The 22,778-nt window shown below is 45.4% G+C and overlaps 1 long non-coding RNA gene across 1 annotated transcript in view; it reads right to left on the reverse strand.

The window, feature by feature from the left end:
• The window catches only part of LOC119962722, a 78,845-nt gene extending 61,233 nt beyond the window's left edge, over positions 1 to 17,612 (reverse strand). Inside the window, exon 1 of the long non-coding RNA XR_005459941.1 lies at positions 17,472 to 17,612. This is a non-coding gene — a long non-coding RNA (uncharacterized LOC119962722). The remainder of the gene's footprint in view (positions 1 to 17,471) is intronic.
• Positions 17,613 to 22,778: the final 5,166 nt, after the last annotated feature.

A 22,778-nucleotide genomic window follows, 5' to 3' on the forward strand; every position in this document is an offset into this window, starting at 1 on the left:
CTTGTGCTGGATTTTTTGTGGCCCTCACAAAACTGGCGATGAGGGTAAAAGAGGATAGCTGTCTCTGCTGCTGAAGCCACCTCATTGGACTTTTGTTGAATACAGGTTAGAAGTTTTTTTCTGTTACACCATGCCTCTTTATGGACGTTTGATGTCTTTGATGTTGCGCTGGAAAGTTGGAACCAGTACGCACAACGGATGAGTTACTACTTCCGGGTGAATAACATCACCAAAAATGAGTGCCAGGCGGTCATTTTGCTCACCGCCTGTGGCCCGCATATGTTTGGGGTGATTAAGAGCCTGACATACCCAGCTGCACCTAACAGCAAGACGTTTGATGAACCTGTGACCTTGATGGGGCAACATTTTAACCCAACCCCGTCCTCGATAGTCCAGCGTTACCGGTTTAATACCGCTGAGAGGACCCCAGGAGAATCCCTTGCTGAGTTTTTATCCAGGCTACACAGGATTGCGGAGTACTGTGACTGTGGCGAGACCTTTTTCAGAAATGCTACGCGATCATTTGGTTTGCGGTATTAACAACGCAGCCACCCAGAGGAAGTTGTTAGCTGAGCCGACATTGTCTTTTCTACAGGCCATCCAGATAGTGCTGTCCCGAATGAGTGCAGAACGGGAAGTGCAGGAGCTACAGGGAATAGAGGTGCATACCTTGGGGCATAATGCCTTCCATCCAAAAGCGTCTCTCCGCACCTCTGCTGTACCTTAGGCGGGGCGGCGTCCGGATCGACGCCATTGGCCGTCGGACGTTCTTCCCCAAAGGGAGCCTTCTCCAGAACCGATGGATGAGGAACCATGTCAGTGTTGGACTTGTGGGTGCCAACCCCGTCGCGGACGCCGTTCCGACAGAAACTGGGGCCAGCCCAGGGGCCGTACCTTCCATTTAGATGAACCTGCAGGCATTACTCCCGAGAATGTGGAGACGGAGGACGACTGCCTGCAGCTGCATTGTGCGGCAGCTCCCCGTGTGGCCCCCATCAAGGTGACGGTATGGGTCAATGGTCACCCGCTTGAGATGGAGTTGGACATGGCGTAGCGGTCTCCGTGATTTCCCAGAGGACATTCGACCACATTAAGCAGGGTATACAGACCCTTACATTACATGTCAGGTTGCCTAGACAGGGGAATCATTGGAGATTGCTGGAACTATGATGACCTCTGTTGCTTATGGACGCCTGGAGAGGCATTTCCTGCTTATCATGGTGCGTGGCTGAGGTTGCGCCATTTGCGGCTGCACTTCAAACAGGTTTTGAAGTGTTAACGGAGGTACTGGGACTGTACCAGATGTATCCCAGCCCGGTTTGAGGAAGATAAAAAGGGCTGTAGCCCATATCCAGGTTGAACCCGGAGGCATGCCGCGTTATTTCCAGGCATGCCCGGTGCCTTACGCTTTGCTCGAGAAGGTAGAGGTGAAGCTCACTCGTTTGGAATCCTTAGGTATTATCAGGCCCATCCGTTTCACTGACTGGGCAGCGCCAGTGGTACCGGTAATGAAGCCAGATGCCATGGTTTGCTTGTACGGCCACTATAAACTTACAATGAATACGGCTTCCCGGCACGACCGATATCCAATGCCTCGCATAGAGGATCTCTACGCGAAGCTTGTAGGTGGTCTCTCGTTCACAAAATTCGATATGAGTCAGGGCTACCTACAGTTGGAGCTGGACCCTGCCGCACGGCCATATGTAACTATTAATACACACCAGGGCCTGTATGTGTATACATGGTTGCTCTTTGGAGTATCCTCCACCTGCGCTATCTTTCAACACATCATGAAGGGCATCTTGAGAGATTTACCGCATGTCACTGTTTACTTAGATGACGGTTTCATTATAGGAACTTCGGAGCAGGGTCGTTTGGAAAATTTGGAGGCTGTCCTTAAACCCTTCTCAGAGGCTGGGTTCCGTTTACGTCATACAAAGTGCGTCTTTCAGCTGAAGGAAGCGGTCTACCTGGGTTATTGGGTGGACCGCAAAGGTTTGCATCCCCTCACAGAGAATGTGCGCGCAATTCGACAGGACCCCCCCCCCCCCAACCCCCGGCTGACACTTCGCATCTTCTTTCTTTTCTCGGCCTCGTAATCTATTATGGGAAGTTCCTCCCTCAATCTGCCCAAAAAAAGGATAGATAATAAATACTGGTCTTACAAGCTATGTCCATATACCTGCAATGGATAAAATACATTTTCTTACATTTTACTGTTAAACCTTTACTTTAATGGCGTCTCCTTTTTCTGCTAAGACAGTGGGCTAAGACAGCTGGCTTGTAATGCAGAACAAGGCCAGCAGCATGGGTTCAATTCCTGTACCAGCCTCCCCAAACAGCCACCAGAATGTGGCAACTTGCGGCTTTTCACAGTAACATCATTGAAGCCTACCTGTGACAATAAGTTATTATTATACTTGTCACAATTTAGCATTTTTGACCACTTTCACACAGGATTAGAATGAATGTGCTCCTTCAATGCTTTTTTAAGCAAAGTATGCACCCACTTTTTAAAAAAGTATACAACTAAACTAAAGGTCAGTAACTATTGGAACGTTACTGGAGCTCGATGAAGAGGGATTTAAATTGGCATGAGCACATGGGCAGACAAGCATTTTGAAACAGAAAGGCTTTGGGCCTAGTCAGTCTTCCTAAAGCTGTTAAGGCTTGGGAAGTCAGAATTTTTGGAATGATGGAAGATATCTTGGTAAGGTCGAACAAGACAACTCACTGATGTGGGAACAATTCTTTATTTATGATCATTACATGAAGTTAAGTTCTACTGCTCAAACTAAGTGAATTTGATCACAATTGTGCTGCAAGTTCACTTGCTGTGTAATAAAACGGCTTTGTGAATCATTTTATTGTGACCACAGAGGAATCCACATGAGAGGGGTAAAGAAACTGGTCATTTATTACTGAAGTAACTATTTACACATTGTACACAGGTCCCAGTCGGGACTATTCTCTTTGGCTCCCATGGGCTGAGCCTTTACACGTTGGGCACGATCCGTCAGCCACGTTGTGATCTCGCTCGAGCGAAACATGGCCGCTGAATAACGGGAAAGGCGGAAAATGAGAACTGAGCCCGGCACCGAACTGTTTGCGATGTAACCGGCCCGCTCCCCATAGGCAAAATTGGGATCCCGCTGTTGCGTGGTGAGAAATCAATAATCACCATTTAAGCCATATTTCCATACACTTAACAGGGGCCACTCCACATCCAACGGCCTCCTGTAATTCAGCAGCCTCCCCAGCAAGTGGACACACTGGCGCCGATTAGTACTCCTTTTTAAAAACGTGAACCTGGCCAATGGGCCGCAGCGGGGATCCGAGGAGCTGAACAGCCATCTTCGTTCCCAGGCAATGAGCCAGGGGTCATTGAGCTTGCTGCCCCTGTGCCTGGGGGGAGGAGGGTTGGGGGGGGGGGGGCGGGGTGCAGTTGGCCATTATGGGGGGGCTGGGGGGGGGGCGGGCTCTGCGTGAGTGGGGTGGGGGAGGTCGGACATATCCGGTCCGCCATGCCAACACTGGACCATGTGTTTACCGTGGGCAATCCTAGCCCCTGCCTGTCTGCCCGACCACCCATAACTCCCACTAACCATGGAGGCCTCTGGCATTGTGGCTGAAGGCTATTGCTAATAGGGAATTGGCAATCAGAGTTAAGTGTGAATTTTGCATATTCCTAGTGGATCCCGGTGGTTGGGCATGCTGTGTCGCATGTGGGGCTCCTGCCTAGCATCCCAATCACAGCTTGATGCATGGTCACTGTGCTTGAAGATTGCGGGAAGCAATACCACAGACACAACAGCTAACCTTCTATCATGCAGGGAATGAGCCCCAGCCCCGGGCACATGTCCGCGTCCGGCTATTCGTGGGCAGGGTGTCTTGGGTTGGGGGCATGGTGGAGGGGGCCCATGTCTGGAGAGGGAGGTGGGGCATGGGATTGGTGTTTGGCCCGCTTCATGGAACAAAGAACAAGAGGTGTCTTGCTGGTTGTAGTGAGGGTATTATAATGTTCCTCATACAAGTGTACACCAGTGCCCCACCCTCCTGATGGTGCCATCCCGCTCTCCCTCCCTTGCCCCCTCCAAAACCCCACAATCCCCCCCACCATGCACACTCCACTCCTGACCATTCACCTATCGTTCCCCCCCCCCCCCCCACTTGTGCCCTCAGTGATCCTCGATGTGCTTTGCCTTCCTTGCTCTGCCGCTACATCTATCCGTATCCCCAGAGTGCACATCAAAGGTGGAGGCAGCCAGCTGCTTACTACATCCCGTAGCCTTCGATGTCCCTGTCGGGTTCATTTGTTGGTGGCACATGGACAGCCATGCTGCCCTGTTCTGGGTACTGGCTGTGAGACTCCCTACAAAGAAAACTCCCTACAGATGCTGCCAGACCTGCTGAGATTTTCCAGCATTTTCTCTTTGGTTTCAGATTCCAGCATCCACAGTAATTTGCTTTTATCCAGTGTTTAACTCACTGCCACTTCTCTTCCAGGAATGCCTACCCTGAAGAAGTACTGCTCTTCTCTCCAACAAGATTTCCATATGTCCCTCCCCCACTATCCGCCTCCACCGCTTTCCATTTCTCTCGTTAGTACTGGACTGGAAGATCTTTGACAAAGGGTCATCTGGACTCGAAACATTAGCTCTTTTCTCTCCCTACAGATGCTGCCAGACCTGCTGAGATTTCCCAGCATTTTATCTTTGGCTTCAGATCCCAGCATCCGCAGTAATTTGCTTTGCTCCCTCTCGGGGCTGGTTCAGCACACTGGGCTAAATAGCTGGCTTGTAATGCAGAACAAGGCAGCAGCGCGGGTTCAATTCCCGTACCGGTCTCCCTGAACCGGCGCCGGAATGTGGCGACTAGGGGCTTTTCACAGTAGCTTCATTGAAGCCTACTTGTAACAATAAGCGATTATTATTATGAATGTCCTGTCGCTAGCATCTCCCTCTCATGTCTCCATCAGCTCCGGGTAACCCTGTACCAGAGGCTCAGCATCAGGCTGGGACCCAGCTGATTCCTGGGATTCAGCAGCCCTCTGACTGCTGTCTCGCCTGGGGGTTCCCGCCTCCACCTGACGTACATCATCAGCAGCTGTGTGGTGCTCACCAGATTGTGCCCCAGAAGCCTGTCCACTAACATTTCCCATTGATGTGAGTGTCTCTGTGCTGGTGGAGGGTGGGGATGACAGCTGCGACGCATCGACTGTGGCATCCTCAGAGCTCTCCTCCGAGGTGGTCCCACGGGAGGCTGGGGAAGGGGCCACCCCCGATGGGATAGTGCCGCGGGATGGGTCAGTCTGTATGTCAATAAACTCACGTATGACAGGTCTTCTGGTGTGTGCTGTTGGATAGTCACCTCCACATTGGTGAACACTCTGTCCTCGACCACTCCCATAACCTCCAAGGCCCGTTCCTCAAAGGTTGTGAAGATTCTTATCTCCAATACCCCTCAGCCAGTCTGGACCCCCACCTGCCGATTGTGGGAGAGCTTTTCCTGCAGAGGCACAGAGAGGGCATCGTTAGCCGCATGTGCGGCTCACATTGGTGGTGGGGTGCGTGGCGTGAAGGGAGGGTTGGGGTGAAGTGAGGGGTGGAGGGAGGGGGGTGAAGGGTGGGTTAGGTGGGCAAATGGAGGGTTGGGGGGCTGTTTGTGTTGGGGATACGGGGGGGGGGTGCTGGGGGATCGGCTGGGGGGGGGGGTGTCAACTCACCTGTTCTGCCCGGTGTAGGTCGGTAACCTGGCGGCAGTGGAGGCCAGTCCTCCAGGTCACATTCCCCAGCTGACGGTCACTGTCACTTCATCCCAAATGGCACTGGCTGCCCTGTGGCTCACCCTCTGGGACCCTTGCGGGAACAGGACATCGCTCCTAGCCTCCAATGCATCTACTGGCCTCCCCAGGTCTGCATCTCCAAACCTTGAAGCTGGTCGTCTTGGCGCCATGGCTGCCAGCTGAGTGCGGGTTGGCTGTGCTGTTTTAGTGTTGACCTACCTTGTTAGCGGGTGGCTGGCGAACGCAGTCCTGGCAAATTGGCTGGCGAGCCTCCATTTGCGTTGTGGAGCCCATGGGGCCTCGTTAACTGAACAAATTAATGTTAAATAGTGTTGCTGGCCTTGCTGGGCTGAGTGCCGGGAAGCTCGCGGCAGTTCCCGCTCACACCTAGAAATCTTTCTGGAGAACCGCACCCAAAGTGCGGTCTAATCCGGTGAGAAACTCCCCAAGGCCCAGCCGGAAACTCCTCTGGGCCCAGCGGGAAACTCCCCAGGGCCCAGCGGGAAACTCCCCAGGGCCCAGCGGGAAACTCTCTGAATAAACCCGCCACAAATGAACCTAGAACTGTTTGCATTGAATTCGCTCATAGTGTCCACTGCTCCGTTGATGGGACCTCAACCCCTCAGCGGGGAAGCTCGTACTCAACGAGACTCACGGGGAGACTAATTGGTCCAACCTCGTAGGTCTTGTGCGGGCTACAACACAGATCAAGTCTTGGACACAAAAGTATTCATGTAAAAGGCACAAATATTCAGTCCAGGTCACAAGAGGGTGCTATTGTTACATCCTTGCTATTGTACAACCGGAGTGCGAGTCAATTCCCATTAAAGCAAGATCCTCAGACAGCAACTGATGCCACTGAGTCTGAGAACCCATCTATTGCAGGCTGCAATTTGTAACACCTTCGCTTACCGCTACCTTAGTTCAACAATGAAGCATGTTTCTGACATTTTTCTGGGAAGCTTCCAGAATCCAGAGGATCTAATGTTGTGGAATTTGCTTTTCTGATGTTATTCTCTAAAGACATGGGAACCCTTAGTATACAATATGCATTGTTTGTGCAGCTCTTATTTTACTTACATTTTGCTTGCCAGTCAGGCTCATTGGCCTAGATCCCTCTGAACGGTTCTGTCATTTGAATGTCACTGATCTCACAGCCACCTATATTCTTTAAAAAAAATGTTTTTTAATTTGTTCACGGGATGTGGGCATCGCTGGCTGGGCCAGCATTTATTGCCCATCGTTGAGGGCATTTAACCCGAGGCCGGATCAAACCCAGGTCCTCAGCGCCGTAGCAGCAGTGCTAAACACTGCGCCACAGTGCCGCCAACCTCCAAGTGTTAGTGTTAGCATGTGTCTGTTGACCTTGTCCTTCTAGATGGTAATGCACAGTAAGAAGTCTTACAACACCAGGTTAAAGTCCAACAGGTTTGTTTCAAACACGAGCTTTCGGAGCACGGCTCCTTCTTCAGGTCTGAAGAACCTGAAGAACCTGAAGCACCTGAAGAAGGAGCTGTGCTCCGAAAGCTCGTGTTTGAAACAAACCTGTTGGACTTTAACCTGGTGTTGTAAGACTTCTTACTGTGCTCACCCCAGTCCAACGCCGGCATCTCCACATCATAGATGGTAATGGTCATGGGTTTGGAAGGTGCTGCTTAAGGAACCTTGGTGAGTTCCTGCAGTGCATCTGGCAGATGGTACACATGGCTGCCACTGTTTGTCAGTGGTGGAGCGTTTGAATGTTTTTGTGAGGAGGGGCAATCAAGCTGTTGCTTTATCCTGAACGGTGTTGAGCTTCCTGAGTGCAATGTCATCAATGTTTAACCTGAACACTCTGTCCAAATATGGATTGGTGTCTTCCATATTCAGTGTCACTTCTGTTGTAAAATCCTGGAAGTGGGCGGGATGTTGGAGAAACTAATCTCATCATTTCCTCTATTTTCCACACCTATTTCCTGGTGAAATAAACTTTCAATATCACATTTTTTTCCACTATCTGCTTGTAATTTAATATGAAAACTTTATGTGAGTGACTCTGCAGAGCAAACATGACCATTCAACTAATTGCACAAGAGAACAATGTACCAGCTGACCTAACACACTTTTCAAAAACAAAGTATGTTTGGCTTTGGGTAACAGGAGAGCACAGAGAGATCAGATGCTGTTTCATAATCAAGTATACTGATGATCTGTAATGGGTGGAAGCTGGAAGGGTGAACTAACTAGCCCTTTTGAGCCTTCATTATAATGAATTACCATGAAGAAGTATCACTTCATTATAACCAGCTGAGTATAGGTGAAATTATATAGCATTCTGCCAGCCAAAATAAATGATATGTATAATAAATCAACATGTTGAATATTCTTGCATTTTAATAATCAGACAGTCTTGTCATTTGCATGATTTGATGTCAGAATATGAAACTTTTATTATCCATTCTCAATATTTGGGCTTCACTGGCAAAATTGCATATATTGCCCATCCCTGAGAATGTGGACTTTTGATTTGAACCATGAGTGGTTGATAGAAATCAGAGGACAGTTAAGAGACTATCGTGTTTGAGGGAGACTGGAATCATAAATAGGCCAGACCAAGCAAAAGGGTATAGGTGAACAAGTTGAGGTTTTGCATCAATCACAGATTCATGGCCACATTTACTGATTTAAAAAATAAACTATTTACTTCTGTATTTTGAAATTGAAGGTCTCTGGATTACTGGAGAAACATCACTATTATCCTGCTGCATCATATTTTAATAACATGGTGATAGTTGCTTTAATAACAAATACTAGCACTGAACAACTGTCTAATGTACTCATCTATGCACTTTATTCATTGTGATAATCCACTGATATGATCAATGACACCAACACCTATTTAAAACAAAGGAAAACCAACAATTTATGGATGTGTTAGCTTTGAACAAACTTAGGATCACAATTAATTTGTGTGACGACTACAACACTTTCAGAATATTGGACTCTAAGTATTGGTAATTCAAGGATTAAAAGCCTGGCGTTAGAGTGTGTTTGACTACACTGGTCATGTTTTTTTTTAAAGAATGCTGTTTTGCTGCGCCTTGGTGCTTTTAGCAGCCAGAAGGTGAAATTGACAACGTCTGGGCTAATGGGCTGTGGTTTGACTAGGGAAATCCCTGGGGAGTTAATGTGTTTGGCAACCTGCAGAGATCATTTGTTTTTTGGCTTGGGGAGATGAGGTCATTACTGGGTGGAGTCAAGGAATGCAGAGAGGCATTTTGATAAACTTTAGAGTGGCAGTTTTTGGAGAAAGCATTGGAGAGAGGAGTTGAATTCTGATCTGCCTGACGCTGAGTCCACAATTCACCCACAGTAAGATAGATTGACAGCTGTATGTTTCTTTACTTGTTATTTAATGGGAAATTGAGTAGTTGTGTTTAAGGGGTAATTGTAAGCTGTTCTTTTCAGGTGTGAAGTTTAAAAAATAACCAAGTCATATTTCTTCATGCAGTCATTCCTGCAGCAAATCATTCTTTCGCACAGTCTTTCAAATAGGCTAAATATTAGGGTTTCAGTGCAGTTTCCTAGCCTGGATCGTAATATTTATTATTTATGTACAGTACAGCATTATATGAAAAACCTATCAAACACTTGTTAGTGAATAACAAAATAACTTATGAACATATATAGAGGCAAACTTTGTTCTGTTCACAGAAAATATCCCTTGGAACAAGTGGGAGCAGCGGACAAACTATTTTTGCATAAATAGTTTAGAAATCGAAACTGAATGTCGGTTCCTTTGTCTGTTCCAAAGGACCAAACGGATTTTAAAAACCATACCCAGTAAGATTTATAAATGCAAACTACCACAGATGCTAAGAATCTGAAATAAAACCTGAAGATTTTGGAAACACTCAGCCAGTCTGGCAACAGCTGGGAGGAGAAACAGAGTTAACATTTTAAGTCTGAGACCTTTCATCACAACTGGGAAATGTTGGAAATGTAACAGGTTTTCAGTGTGGGAAGAAGTACAAAAGGGGAAGGTCTGTGAGAGGCTGGAAGACGGGGTAGAGTAAATGACAAAACATTGCATGGTGAAATGCTAAAGGATTGGAACAAGAAAAGAAACAACAGAGTTATCCAGAAGAGTTTTGCATGGCAGGATCCTGAAGAGCTGCAGTCCCAAAAGCAAAGTAAAGAAAATAAGAGAGGAGCACTGACTGGGAGCTCAAGGTCACGCATGCAGACTGATTTTGGTGTCCTGCAGAGCAATCATCCAGTCTATGTTGGGACTCCCCAATGTAGAGGGATCACATCATGAACAGTGATGCTATATACGGTGTACTAAATTTAAAGACAAGTAAATCACCGTTTCACCTGAAAGGAGCATTTGAGACCTTGGCAATGAGAAAGGGAGTGGTGAAAGGGTAAGTGTTGCATCTCCTGTGCCTGCATGGAAAAGTATTGGAAGAAAGAGAGGTGGCTTTGGGGATGATTAAAGAGTAGACCAGGTTGTCGCATCAGAAATGGTCCATTTGGTGTGTTGAAAGGGGAGGGGTGGATGTGTTTGGTGGTGGCATCACACTGGAGGTGGCGGAAATGGCAAAGGGTGATCTGTTAAATATGGAGGCTGTCTTGTTATGCTCTTGGCGTAGCATAAGCTGCTTCCTTGATGTGCACTCTGACAAAGGAAGGTTCAGAAGTGGAGATAACCTCAACACGTTTTTAAACTATTAACAATTCTCCTACTCGGATTCGCCTCTACTGTTAATCCTTCTATAGCTACTCAGACTGACGAACTAGTCTGCTACAATCCACGTGGTGGGTATGATGTTCAATCAACCCTGTGTCTGTACTCACTGAGTGTCTCCACTGGAAAGAGGAAGATCATGCGTGCTGTGTCCTTTATATATGGGTTGGTGTAATGCCCCCTTGTGGTAGTGTCACCTCTGTGTGTATCATGAATGCCCATTGGTCATGTCCTATTTTACTGACCTATTGGTTGAGTGTCTGTGTGTCATGTCTCTGGTACTCCCTCTAGTGTCTAGCTAGTCTACGTATACTTACATTAACCCCTTGTGTATCTACAGTGATGCATGTCACCACAGAGGCTTGTTGGGTCAAAGTTGAGGAATGGATAAAGGGAACTACATCGTGCTTTGGGAGGGAAGGGATGTGGTGAGAAGAAAAATGAATTAAATAAAAATGGGCATAGTTATGGTCCCTGTCAACCATGGTTGGGTTGCAGGGTTGGAGTCTTCAGTTGAGGACGAAGAAAGACATCTAAGAAGTGATAATATGGAAGGCTGCGTTGTTTGAATAGATGCAATGGAGAGAAGTTGTAGGAATCAGTGTGCTTATAATGGATGCTACTTGATAGTCTATCAAAGAATGTTACAAATATCCCACAAAATTGCAGGCATAGCTAGTGGCCATACCTTTTATTTGGGGAAAGTGGGTGGAGTAGAAGGAGAGGTTATTCGATGTAAGAACATGTTCTGGTGGCAGAGGAAGATGGTGGTAAATGTTGATTGGTTGGGTCTCAGTTCAGGGAAGAAGAGAAAACTCTTAGACCATCCTGGGTTGGAGCTGCAGAGAAATTAGGATACCATCATGAAAAGGAGGAAGTTAGAGCCAGGAAACTGGAAACTGAAGTGATGGAGTGCATTGGAATATACTTGAACTTATGCTAGTAAGAATCCAGTAAGAATTATTGAGTTAGACAGAAATTAACAGATTGAAATACCACTCTCAGAACAATTTACAATAAATAAGGCATTACAAATCAAAGCAAAGTGATACAAGTAGGGTAGAATGTACATGTTGGATAATATTATTAAAAAGCATTTAACACATTTCGCAAATAACACTGATAAGAAATGTTCAAGTTTTAAATTTTGAAAAATTATCTTGAGTTTTTCAGCCATAGAAGACATAGGGTAGCAGTGGAAGGGTGCTTTTCTGAATGGAGGTCTGTAACTAATAGTGTTCCGCAGGGATCAGTACTGGGACCTCTGCTCTTTGTAATATATATAAATGACTTGGAAGAAACCATAGGTGGTCTGATTAGCAAGTTTGCGGATGACACTAAGATTGCTGGAGTTACGGATAGTCATGAAGATTGTCAGAGAATACATCAGGATACAGATAGGCTGCAAAATTGGACGGAGAAATGGCAGATGGAATTTATCCATACAAATGCGAGGTGATGCATTTTGGTAGATCCAATTCAGTTGGGAGCTACAAAATAAATGGCAGACCATCAGGAGCATAGAGACACAGATCTGGGCATGCAGGTCCACAGATCCTCAAAAGTGGCAGCACAGGTGGAAATGGTGGGAACGAAAGCATATGGCATACTTGCCTTCATAGGACAGAGTATTGAGTATAAATGCTCGAAAATTATGTTACAGTTATATAGAACGTTAGGTAGGCCACCTTTGGAATACTGTGTCCAATTCTGGTCACCGCACGACCAGAAGGACATGGAGGCTTTGGAGAGAGTACAGAAAAGGTTTACCAGGATGTTGCCTGGTATGGAGGGTATTAGCTATGAGGAGAGATTGAATAAACTGGGGTTGTTCTACCTAGAAAGACGGAGGCTGAGGGGCGACCTGATAAAAATTCATATAATTATGAGGGATATATATATAGGGTGAACAGTTAGAGGTTTTTCCCTAGGATAGAAATAACAATTTCACAGTGAGGGGGGACAGGTTCAGTGGGGATGTGCAGGGGACGTTTTTTACACAGAGGGTGGTGGTGGCCTGGAATACACAGCCAAGTGAGGTGGTTGAGGCAGATACGTTAGCGACCTTTAAGACTTATGTAGATAGACGCATAAACAGCCGGGTTACAGAAGGATTCAGGTCCAGATAGAACATGTGATCAGCGCAGGGTCGAAGGGCATGTTCCTGTGCTGTATTGTTCTTTGTTCATACATTAGTGAAGGGGCATTATCAAGAAATAAATGAAATATCGTACATCTGATATCTGCTATGATAAATGCAACTATAATCATAAAGAAGTTACAATCTAGAATATATACATAAGGAACATGTGTAAATCTGAAATCAGGGTTTGATCACATGGAGGTGATCTTACACCAATTAATTTTGGCACCACAATCGATATAAATCCAGTGCTCTTTTAAATTAAATGTAAAAAGTAGCCAATAGCCCCTTGGGCCTCCTGGATATGCTTTACACTTTCATCCATCAACTTAAATGTTTGGATACAGCGAAGGTATTAATTACACTACGTAAACATTTAAAAGTGACTGCTAGGAATGGAGTTGGATGTATATCTGTGTATACATGAGAATTCTTACAAGGTAGACTGAATCTACTTGTCATATGAGGAGCAGTTGAGTACACTGGGTCTGTACTCGAAGTTTAGAAGGATGAGGGGGGATCTCATTGAAACTTACAGAATACTGAGAGGCCTAGATAGAGTGAATGTGGAGAGGATGTTTCCGCTTGCAGGAAAAACTAGAACCCAAGGGTAGAGCCTCAGACTAAAGGGAAGATCCTTTAAAACAGAGATGAGGAGGAATTTCTTTAGCCAGAGGGTGGTGGATCTGTGGAACTCTTTGCCGCAGAAGGCTGTGGAAGACAAGTCACTGAGTGTCTTAATGACAGAGATAGTTAGATTCTTTTTTTTAAAATCAATTTAGAGTAACCAATTTTTTTTCCAATTCAGGGGCAATTTAATGTGACCAATCCACCTAACCTACACATCTTTGGGTTGTGGGCGCAGACACGGGGAGAATATGCAAACTCCACATGGACAGTGACCCAGGGCAGGGATTCGAACCCAGGACCTCAGCGCCGTAAGTTGCAGTGCTAGCCACTATGGCACGTTCTGCCCAGAGATAGTTAGATCCTTGATTAATAAGGGGATCAGGGGTTATGGGGAAAAGGCAGGGGAATGGGGATGAGAAACATATCAACCATGATTGTATGGCAGAGCAGACTCGATGGGCCGAATGATCAAATTCTGCTCCTATGTCTTATGGTGGTGTGAACTGTGCATATATTTGCAGTAAGTATGTGTAAACATGTGTCTAAGTGTGAGAAAGAGAGAATGATGAGCAAAATGTTTTCCTGGACAGCAAACTTTACGTTTATAACAGCTGGAAACATGTTACTGCTTGGGATGAAACCTGAAAATACAGATGTAACCTTACTCAACACCAAAACTTTCATATTAATAATTTTCTTTATTAGTGTCACAAGAAGGCTTACATTACATGCAATGAAGTTACTGTAAAAATCCCCGAGTCACCACATTATGGCGCCTGTTCGGGTAAACTGAGGGAGAAATTCAGAATGTCCAACCTAAGAAGCATGTCTTTCAGGACTTGTGGGAGGAAACTGGAGCACCCGTAGGAAACGCACGCAGACACAGGGAGAATGTGCAGTGCCGCACAGACAGTGACCCAAGCCGGGAATCGAACCTGGGTCTCTGACGCTGTGAAGCAACAATGCTAACCACTGTGTTGCTATGCCACCCATTGCACACTCTCTAGATGCCCTGATTTTGTCGTCAGCAGTACAGCGATGGTACTTACTGCTGTTGGCAAAGAATGTTGCCCACATGGAGCTAGTGATCCCTCCATGATGGAATTTTCCTTCCCTGACATTTATTTGAATCTGCTGACAAGTCAAGGGAATTTCCAGATGTCCAGCAACAGTGATGGGATCATGCATGGTCAATAGCCAATCAGATTGAAGAATTTCCATAGACAGTAAACCAGGAAATTCAAAAGAGAGTCCTGGAATGGAAATGGAACATTTTGTGGACACAGCCAGAGTCCAAGGTCACTTACCACAAACCGTTAAATGCTCAGTGATTGCTGATTTCTAAATTACCTGGAGGAACTCAATGACCCGGATATTCCATGAAGGCACAATCGTCATCAAATTACTCGAATTTTCCCCTGCCTCAATTCTGCAGTTTTCTGAGCCCAACATTTCCAGAAATGTGGAGTGCAGTAAACCTTCAGAGCTCTGTCGCAACACTATAAAGAATCACAGAATTGATACGGCGCAGAAGGAGGCCATTTGGCCCATTGTGTCTGCACTATCTCTCCAAATGAGCATCATCACTTAGTGCCATTCCCCTGCTTTATCCCCATACCCCTGCACATTGTTTCCATTCAAATAACCATCTAATGTCCTCATGAGTGCCTCAATTGAACCTGCCTCCACCACACTTCCAGGCAGTGCATTCCAGGCCCAAACCACTCATTGCAGGAAAACGTTTTTCTCACAATACATTTCTTTTGCAAATCATTTTAAACTGGTGCCATCTCGTTCTTGATCATTTTACGAGTGAAAACAGTTTCTCCCTATCTCCTTGTCCAGCCTCATCATATTTTTGAATATCATGATCAAATCTCCTCTCAGATATCTTCTCTCCAAGGAGAAAAATCCCAACCTCTCCTCGTAACTGAAGTTTCTCATCCGTGAAATCATTCTTGCAAACCTTTTCTGCACTCTTTCCAATGTGCTGACATTCTTCTTAAAATGTGGCGCCTAGAACTGTACACAATACGCTGAGGTATAACTAGTGTCTTGTACATGTGCCACGTAGCTCTCTTGCCCTTGTAGTCTATGCCCTATTAATAAAGCCCAGAATGCTTATGTTTTATTAATTGCTCCTACCAGTTCTTAGCAATGTTACTTCACAGCACCAGGGACCCAGGCTCAATTCCCGGCTTGGGTAACTGTCTGTGCGGAGTCTGCACGTTTCCCTGTGTCTGCGTGGGCTTCCTCCGGGTGCTCCAGTTTCCTCCCACAAGTCCTGAATTGTTAGGTGAATTGGACATTCTGAATTCTCTCTCAGTGTACCTGAACAGGCGCCATAGTGTGGCGACGAGGGGATTTTCACAGTAACTTCATTGCAGTGTTAATGTAAGCCTACTTGTGACAATAATAAACACTATTATTATTATTATTATTATTATCCATCTGTCCTGCCACCTTCAATGATCTCTGCACACATACACTTAGGTCACTCTGCTCCTGCATCCCTTTAAGAATTTTACCCCTTATTTTACATTCTCTCTTCATGTTCTTCCTACCAAAATGCATCACCTCACATTCCTCATTGGACTTCATCTGCCACCTATCTGTCCACTTCACCAACTTGTCTATGTCCTTTTGAAGTTCTACACTGTCCTCTTCACAGTTTACAATACGTCCACGTTTCGTACCATGTGCAAACTTTGAAACTGTCCCCCTGCAGACCATGATCTAGATCATAAAAAGCAAAGGTCCCAATACCGACCCCTGGGGAACACCACTACAACCTTTCTCCAACCTGACAAACATCCATTGACCATTATTCTCTGTTTCTGGATAAGACTAGACGTGTCCCCTTTTAAGGCACTAACTGTCTTGAAGTATGTTTGAAGGTTCAGTGTGAATGTTAGTGAATGGGTAGGGTGGGTGAGATAAGTGGGTAGGGTGGGTGACTTGGCAGGTCGTCAGGGTGCAGTCAGGCAGAGGCTTAGTCGGGTCACATGAGGGGGTAGGCAAGTCTGGTCGGAGGGGTAGTCAGGTGGTTGAGGTGTGGTCAACAGGGGTAGTCGGGTCGGGGGGGGGGGGGGTTAGTTGGGAAGGTGGAGGTTAGTCAGTCTAACATTTCAGGTAACGCTGTAACGCAGAATCGGAGACAGTCACGGAGGGTCCCGGCGATCAGGGAATTATCCATGATATATTGAAACATGCAGAGGTCCGCAGGACAGCACTGTCCGGGGACCAGATGTTTGCAGATGTGGTGTATATTTTAAGTTATTTACCAACTCCTACCATTCATTCAGAATGCTGGCATTATTCTCTCGGTTGCAAATGAACATTGCATGCAAACCCTTGCCTCGACTTGGTCAAGTGTTATTGCAGCCTTTGCAGGCAGAATAAGACAGATCTGCAAGCTAACCACACCGGTTGGTCTGAGTGTGGGGAACTTTCATTGAAGTAAGTTTCAATTTGACAGATGTGCTGATCTGTGGCTAGGACCTAAATGCAGAATTGTAATTTTCATATTAAATTCTCACTCAAGCATACAGAGTACACAGAATGGTTGTGCCCTCTAAACAAGAGCGTGCTGCTCCTGATACCGCGGTACCGACTAATTTGCCTAAACGACAAGGCTCTCAATGAGCAAATCTTTCGCACACAAATCCTCGTATTTCCGCCCTCTTGCATTTTGATCGCAATCGTGGTCTTGTGTATATGGGATCAGGTTACTGAATGGGTCTTTTTTTATTGTAACACCGTGAACATTACACAATTGTAAACAGGGGCCCTTCAGCTGTGCGGTTCCCGACGTGACAATTCATCCTTAGCAATACCGCTTCCAGGATAGATCGGTTTGCTTTTCTTGCCCTGTTTGCCCGCGCGGGGGAGGTCATTCTCCCTCATTGTTTTATTGTGAGAAAAAACGAGCTCTTTTACAGGTGGTTGGAAGCTGCAGCCGCCCATATGTGTATATTAGGAAGCCCGTCAATGCTTACAAAGCAAGCAAGTACTTGCCACTTGCTAGATGCATATTTACCCTGAATGCTCTGGGCATGTGTGTTAGTCATTAGCTCTCACCAGGAGGTCTTTTTAATGGCCAACATGAATGGATAGAATGAGGCGTTTGCTAAAAATAGAAACGGGAAGGTTAACTTCGAGCGTACATTAAAATCATTGCTTACCATTCTAAAGTGTTTCTTCGCCGGCTTATACGCTTGAAAAGTGCCCAGTTTCCCTCACAAATGTAAGATCTGGGGTAGTATAAATGGGACGGCGTTCACCATCTGTAATACCAGTTAACAACTTCCTCACTCACGTTAATATAGCAGTTTGTGCTTCCTATTTAATATTTGTACTCATTCAATCCCGTGACTCATGTTTACATAAATAACTAAAAATCAGCAATGTAACCTGGATCAGACACGTGCGAGTAAAACGATTGTGGGGGGGGGGGGGGGGGGGGCTGCAATTATGAGATGGAATTATAAAGAAGGGGGGGGACAAACACCTGAGAGCCGAATGGCGCCAACGAGAACCGCGCGTTTTTCATCTCGTTTGCTTATTCAGAGAATGTGTGCATTATGTTCACGTTCGGAAGTGCTCGGTGCGGATGCTATTTGACGGAGAAAGTCGGCTTTACGCGGCTGCCAAAAGCTTTGAAAAGTTGGCGTCAAGCAACTCAAAAACGCGGGTGATAGGAGGTTATAGGGATTTCATTGCCTTAAGTGAAATTGACTCCCCAGTCAATTCCCGCCAAAAGATCAATTCCTGAGAGGGAAAGATTTTATCAGCGCTCTTCACTTGGCCTCTCTGCCTAGGGGGCTTGGTGGGGGGGCCGGGTAGATATCGGTAGCAGTTCGATGCGTTAAGTTTTTTTTTAAACTCTCCATGTTTTATTGATCTTGCACTAAAATATTAAAACAAGGCCCACTGGTCTGTATTAATATATATGTGATTGGTTGTAAGTCATGTTAATCAGCACAACATGAAAATGCAACACACCGGGCGCGATTCTCCGCACTCACGACGGGGCCGAGAATAGCGGGCGGCACAAATTTTTACGGCGACGCTGGTCCGACGCCCTCCCGCTATTCTCCCCCCACCCCCAACGCCTGCCCCCTGACACGAATCGCTGCTCACCGTTTTTTTACGGCGAGCAGCGATTCTCCCCTGGCCAAGGGTGGCATGGGCCCGCGATCGGTGGGCACTGATTGCGGGCAGCGGGTACTTACCCCGCGCACTCTTTGTTACTCCGCCGCCCCGCTGGATCAGTCCGTGGGGCAGCTGAGGGGCATTACAGACGGCGCATGCGCAGGTCTGACGCATATGTGGGTTGGAGTCGTCCAATCCGCGCATGCGTGGCTGACGTCATCATATGTGTCAGCCGTCGCTAACTTTGGCGCGTTGGCTTAGCGAAATTCGTTAAACCCGCGATGTTGTAGTTCACGGGGCCGCGATGCTAGCCCCGACCAGGGAGCTGAATCGGGTCCCGGGCGGGGGCGCGGAGGCTGCCGTGAAACACGGCCGTTTTCATGGCAGCCTTCACGACTCTCCGCATTTGCGGAGAATCGCGCCCACCGTTTTGGTTTTGTCTTTTCATTTCCTGCTATTAGTGGTAAATCTTCTATTTTACCCAGAATATCATACTCCAATCTCGGCGGTTGCGATTTTGCTCTTTAACCGAACTATTACAATACCATGGGAAACACTTGCAGCCACCATCAACATCCTTGACCGGAAACTTAACTAGACCAGCCAATTCTATGGTGAGTAACTCACCTCCTGACTCCCCACAACCCGACCACTATCTGCAAGGCACAAATCGGGAGTGTGGTGGAATACTCTCCACTTCCCTGCTTGAGTGCAGCACCAATAACACTCAAAAAGCGCAACCGGATTGAGGACAACCTACTTGATTGGCACCTATCTGCGACCTTAGACATTCATTCCCACCTTCACTGGTGCACAGTGGCTGCAGGGTGTACCACCTATATGATGCACTGCATCAAAGTGCCACGGCCGCTTTGGCAGTGTCACTCAACCCACAACTTCTACCTCCAAGAAAGATAAGGAGAGCAGGCACCCGGAAACAGCAGTGTCTTCACGTTCTCCAAGTCTGACTTGGAATAGTATTGATGTTCTTTCATTGTTGTAGGGTATAAATCCTGGAATTCCACCACATGGACTGCAGCAGTTCAAGGCTCACACCACCTTCTGAAGGGAACTAGGGATGGGTAACAAGTGCTAGTCCAGTTAGCAAAGCACACACTCTGTGAATGGTTAAAACAAAGCCATTTTTTCTTTGTATCAGGCAACCAATAATCCAATGGCCCTTATAGACACATGGAAAGACACAATCACTTATTTGGAGTGTAGTCTAAAGTTATATAATCAAGGTCAGATGATGCTATATACAAGAGAAGAATAAATGAATAGTTTGTCTATATCATGGGCACCTTCCATTACTCATGCTCATAGGACTTAATTTTCACAGATGCATATGAAACACTTATGATTTACAATCAGTTCCATTCTTGTTCACAACATTTGTGGAACATATAAAGTTAGTATACAGGTTCAGCAAGGAAATAGGAAGACACATGGGATGTTGGCCTTTCTTGCAAGGGGATTGGAATACAGCAATAAATAAGTTCTTGCTCCAAATATACAGTTGAGACCACACCTGAAATACTGTGTGTGGTTTTGGTCTCAATATTTTAGGAAGGATATGCTTGCATTGGAGTCAGCACAGCAAAGATTCACTAGGTTGGCCCCTGGAATGAGAGGCCTGTCCTATGATGAGAAGCAAAGTAAATGGATTTATATTGTCTGGTGTTAAGGCCATTAAGAGGTAGCTTCATTGACATTTACAAGATTTTGAAGGGACTCTGTGTAGAGTTTTCACATTCACCCCATGTCTGCGTGGGTCTCATTCCCACAACCCAAAGATATGCAGGGTAGGTGTATTGGCCACACTTAAATTGCCCCTGAATTGGAATTGGGGCTTGACAGGGCAGACACTGAGAGAAAAATATAAAAGACGGGACAATCTCAGCAGGCCTGACAGCATCTGTGGCGAGTGAAGGGAACTAACATTTAAAATCTGGATGACTCTTTGTCAAAGACACTGAGAGGTTGTTCCCCTGACTGGGAAATCAAGATCAAGGGACCACAGACTCAGGATAAGAGATCGATCATTTACAACTGAGATGAAGACAAATTTCTTTATTCAAACAGTTGTGAGTCTTTGGAATTTTCTAGACCCGGGCGATTGTGGAGGCTCCATCGTTGACTGTATTGAAGGCTAGGATTGGAAAATCTCAGGGAATCAAGGGCTATGGGGAGCAGGTGGGAAAGTGAAGTTGAAGCCCAAGATTAGTCATGATCATATTGAAGGCAGAGGAGGCTCGAGGGGCCGTGTGCTCTATTCCTGCTCCTCTCTCCTTTTCCTTCTTGTCAAACAATACAGATGTTAAACATTTGACCAAATCAGAAGGGGTTTAATGTAATCTACATACAACACATATCCTATCATTCCTCTTTCCACCTCTTTGGACATATTGTGCCAGCTGCATCAAATATTGCTGTTTCTCACACTCCTCAAACAATGTGAATTTGGTGACAACTAATTCCTTTCTGCTGAAACGTTTTTACAAGTTTTTAAAAAAATACAAGGTAATATTTTGAGAAAGGATCATGTTCTCTGATGCTATACTCTCTATATGATGTACATTACCTCAGTCCTCTCTAGTATGCCTGGCTTTATTCAGTTTTGGCAATATTTGAAACTGTTATTAGTATTTTTTTCTGCTTATACCCATGCTATAAGTAGAGAATATAACCAATTTAATGTAATATTTATTGATTATGGATGGCCATGCATGGAATACCGGCTCCTATGGAAAGATGATAATCTCAATGGTTGAACAATTGCACGTGCAATCTAGATTTAAAAATCTATGATCAAACCAATGACCTTCCTGTTTTTTCTGCTTCCACACCATCCTGTGGCATCTCAAGAGTTAGACTGTTAATTAGGACATAATTAAACTGGCGGCACGGTAGCGCAGTGGTTAGCACTGCTGACTCACAGCGCTGAGGACCCGTGTTCGATCCTGTGGGGAGTTTGCACATTCTCACGCTGTTTGTGTGGGCCTCACCCCCACAACCCAAAGATGTGTGAGGTAGGTTAATTGGCCGCGCTAAATTGCCACTTAATTGGGAAAAAATAATTGGGTGCTTTAAATTTTTTTTAACAGACATAATTAAATATAGTTTAGTACTATCCTGATGAGGAGCTGGATTGAGGTTGTCAAAATGCATTTTACACAAAATACTTACCCACACTAGATGGAGAAATTGTATTCTGACAAGTTGCAGAGTAAAAAGCCCACATCCAATCCACAGCACCATCCACTTGCCTAAACACTTCACATGTGTCTACACATTGACTGAAATAAAAATATTTTGCATTTAACCAGCAAAGGAGAATTTAAACCAAAAGTCACCACGATCCTATTATAAAGACAATGGCATTCAGTCATTGAATCAGTTGACCTGTTGCTTACAATGTGGCACTCCTCGAGCAAATTTTGTATTGTGAAGAAGCAACTGGAATGAAATGTGAAGGTTTATGTAACCATGGTGACAATGTTGTGAAGAGGAACATGATTTACTTTTTATTCCAATTTCTAAGTGAGAATATGTCTTCTATCATGGAACTGAGAAAAATGCATGAGGTATCCATTGTGGTTAGGGTGATGCTAGGATTCTATGTGAGGGAAAGTGCTTCCTCTCTTTGTGCTGGGCTAGCTTTAAGGTTCTTTTGGACACCAAGCATGAAAAATGACAAGCATCATTGTCATGAAATATGACACATACAATACCTTTTGAAGTGGATAGAGGATTGCTCTGGTATTCAGTACTAGTCATTGACCCATGCAGAAACAATGCATTCTCTACAGCTCTAAAGACCACAAGCTTAATTTTCATGGCATTGGTGCCCTTGGCTTGATACTTATATAGTTTGCTGAATACCACATTGAGGTTATCCCAGCCAAAAAGAAAAGGGTCTTCAAGTTCTGATGAGGAAAGCATTACTTGTGGACTGAATTATCAGACCGTGTTTTTGTAATCTTGGCCTTGTCGTTGTCAAGTGCCAATGTTGAAAAGCTGATTTCTGAGATGAAAATCTTTGCAGGTCAGAAAGAGAGAGCAAAAATGTCTAAGGAAACACTGAAATGATTTATAGCAAGCTCAGTATTTGAAAAATGTCTCATTTAAATAGAATGTGGATAGATCCACTGTTTTACTCTCTGATTTTTACTGTTTTCCCAAAAATGTTAATCAATGGATTAATCAATATCATTTTTTACATTGAATTAACACCAAATTTGAGGAAACTGAAATATTACAAAAATAATACCGAAACCGCATAAAGCATCAAAACATTGTTTGAGATGTTAACTGAAAAAACGTGAATGGGTAGA

The sequence above is a fragment of the Scyliorhinus canicula genome, chromosome 1 (assembly GCF_902713615.1).
Source record: "Scyliorhinus canicula chromosome 1, sScyCan1.1, whole genome shotgun sequence".
In the NCBI taxonomy this organism is placed as follows: domain Eukaryota; kingdom Metazoa; phylum Chordata; class Chondrichthyes; order Carcharhiniformes; family Scyliorhinidae; genus Scyliorhinus; species Scyliorhinus canicula.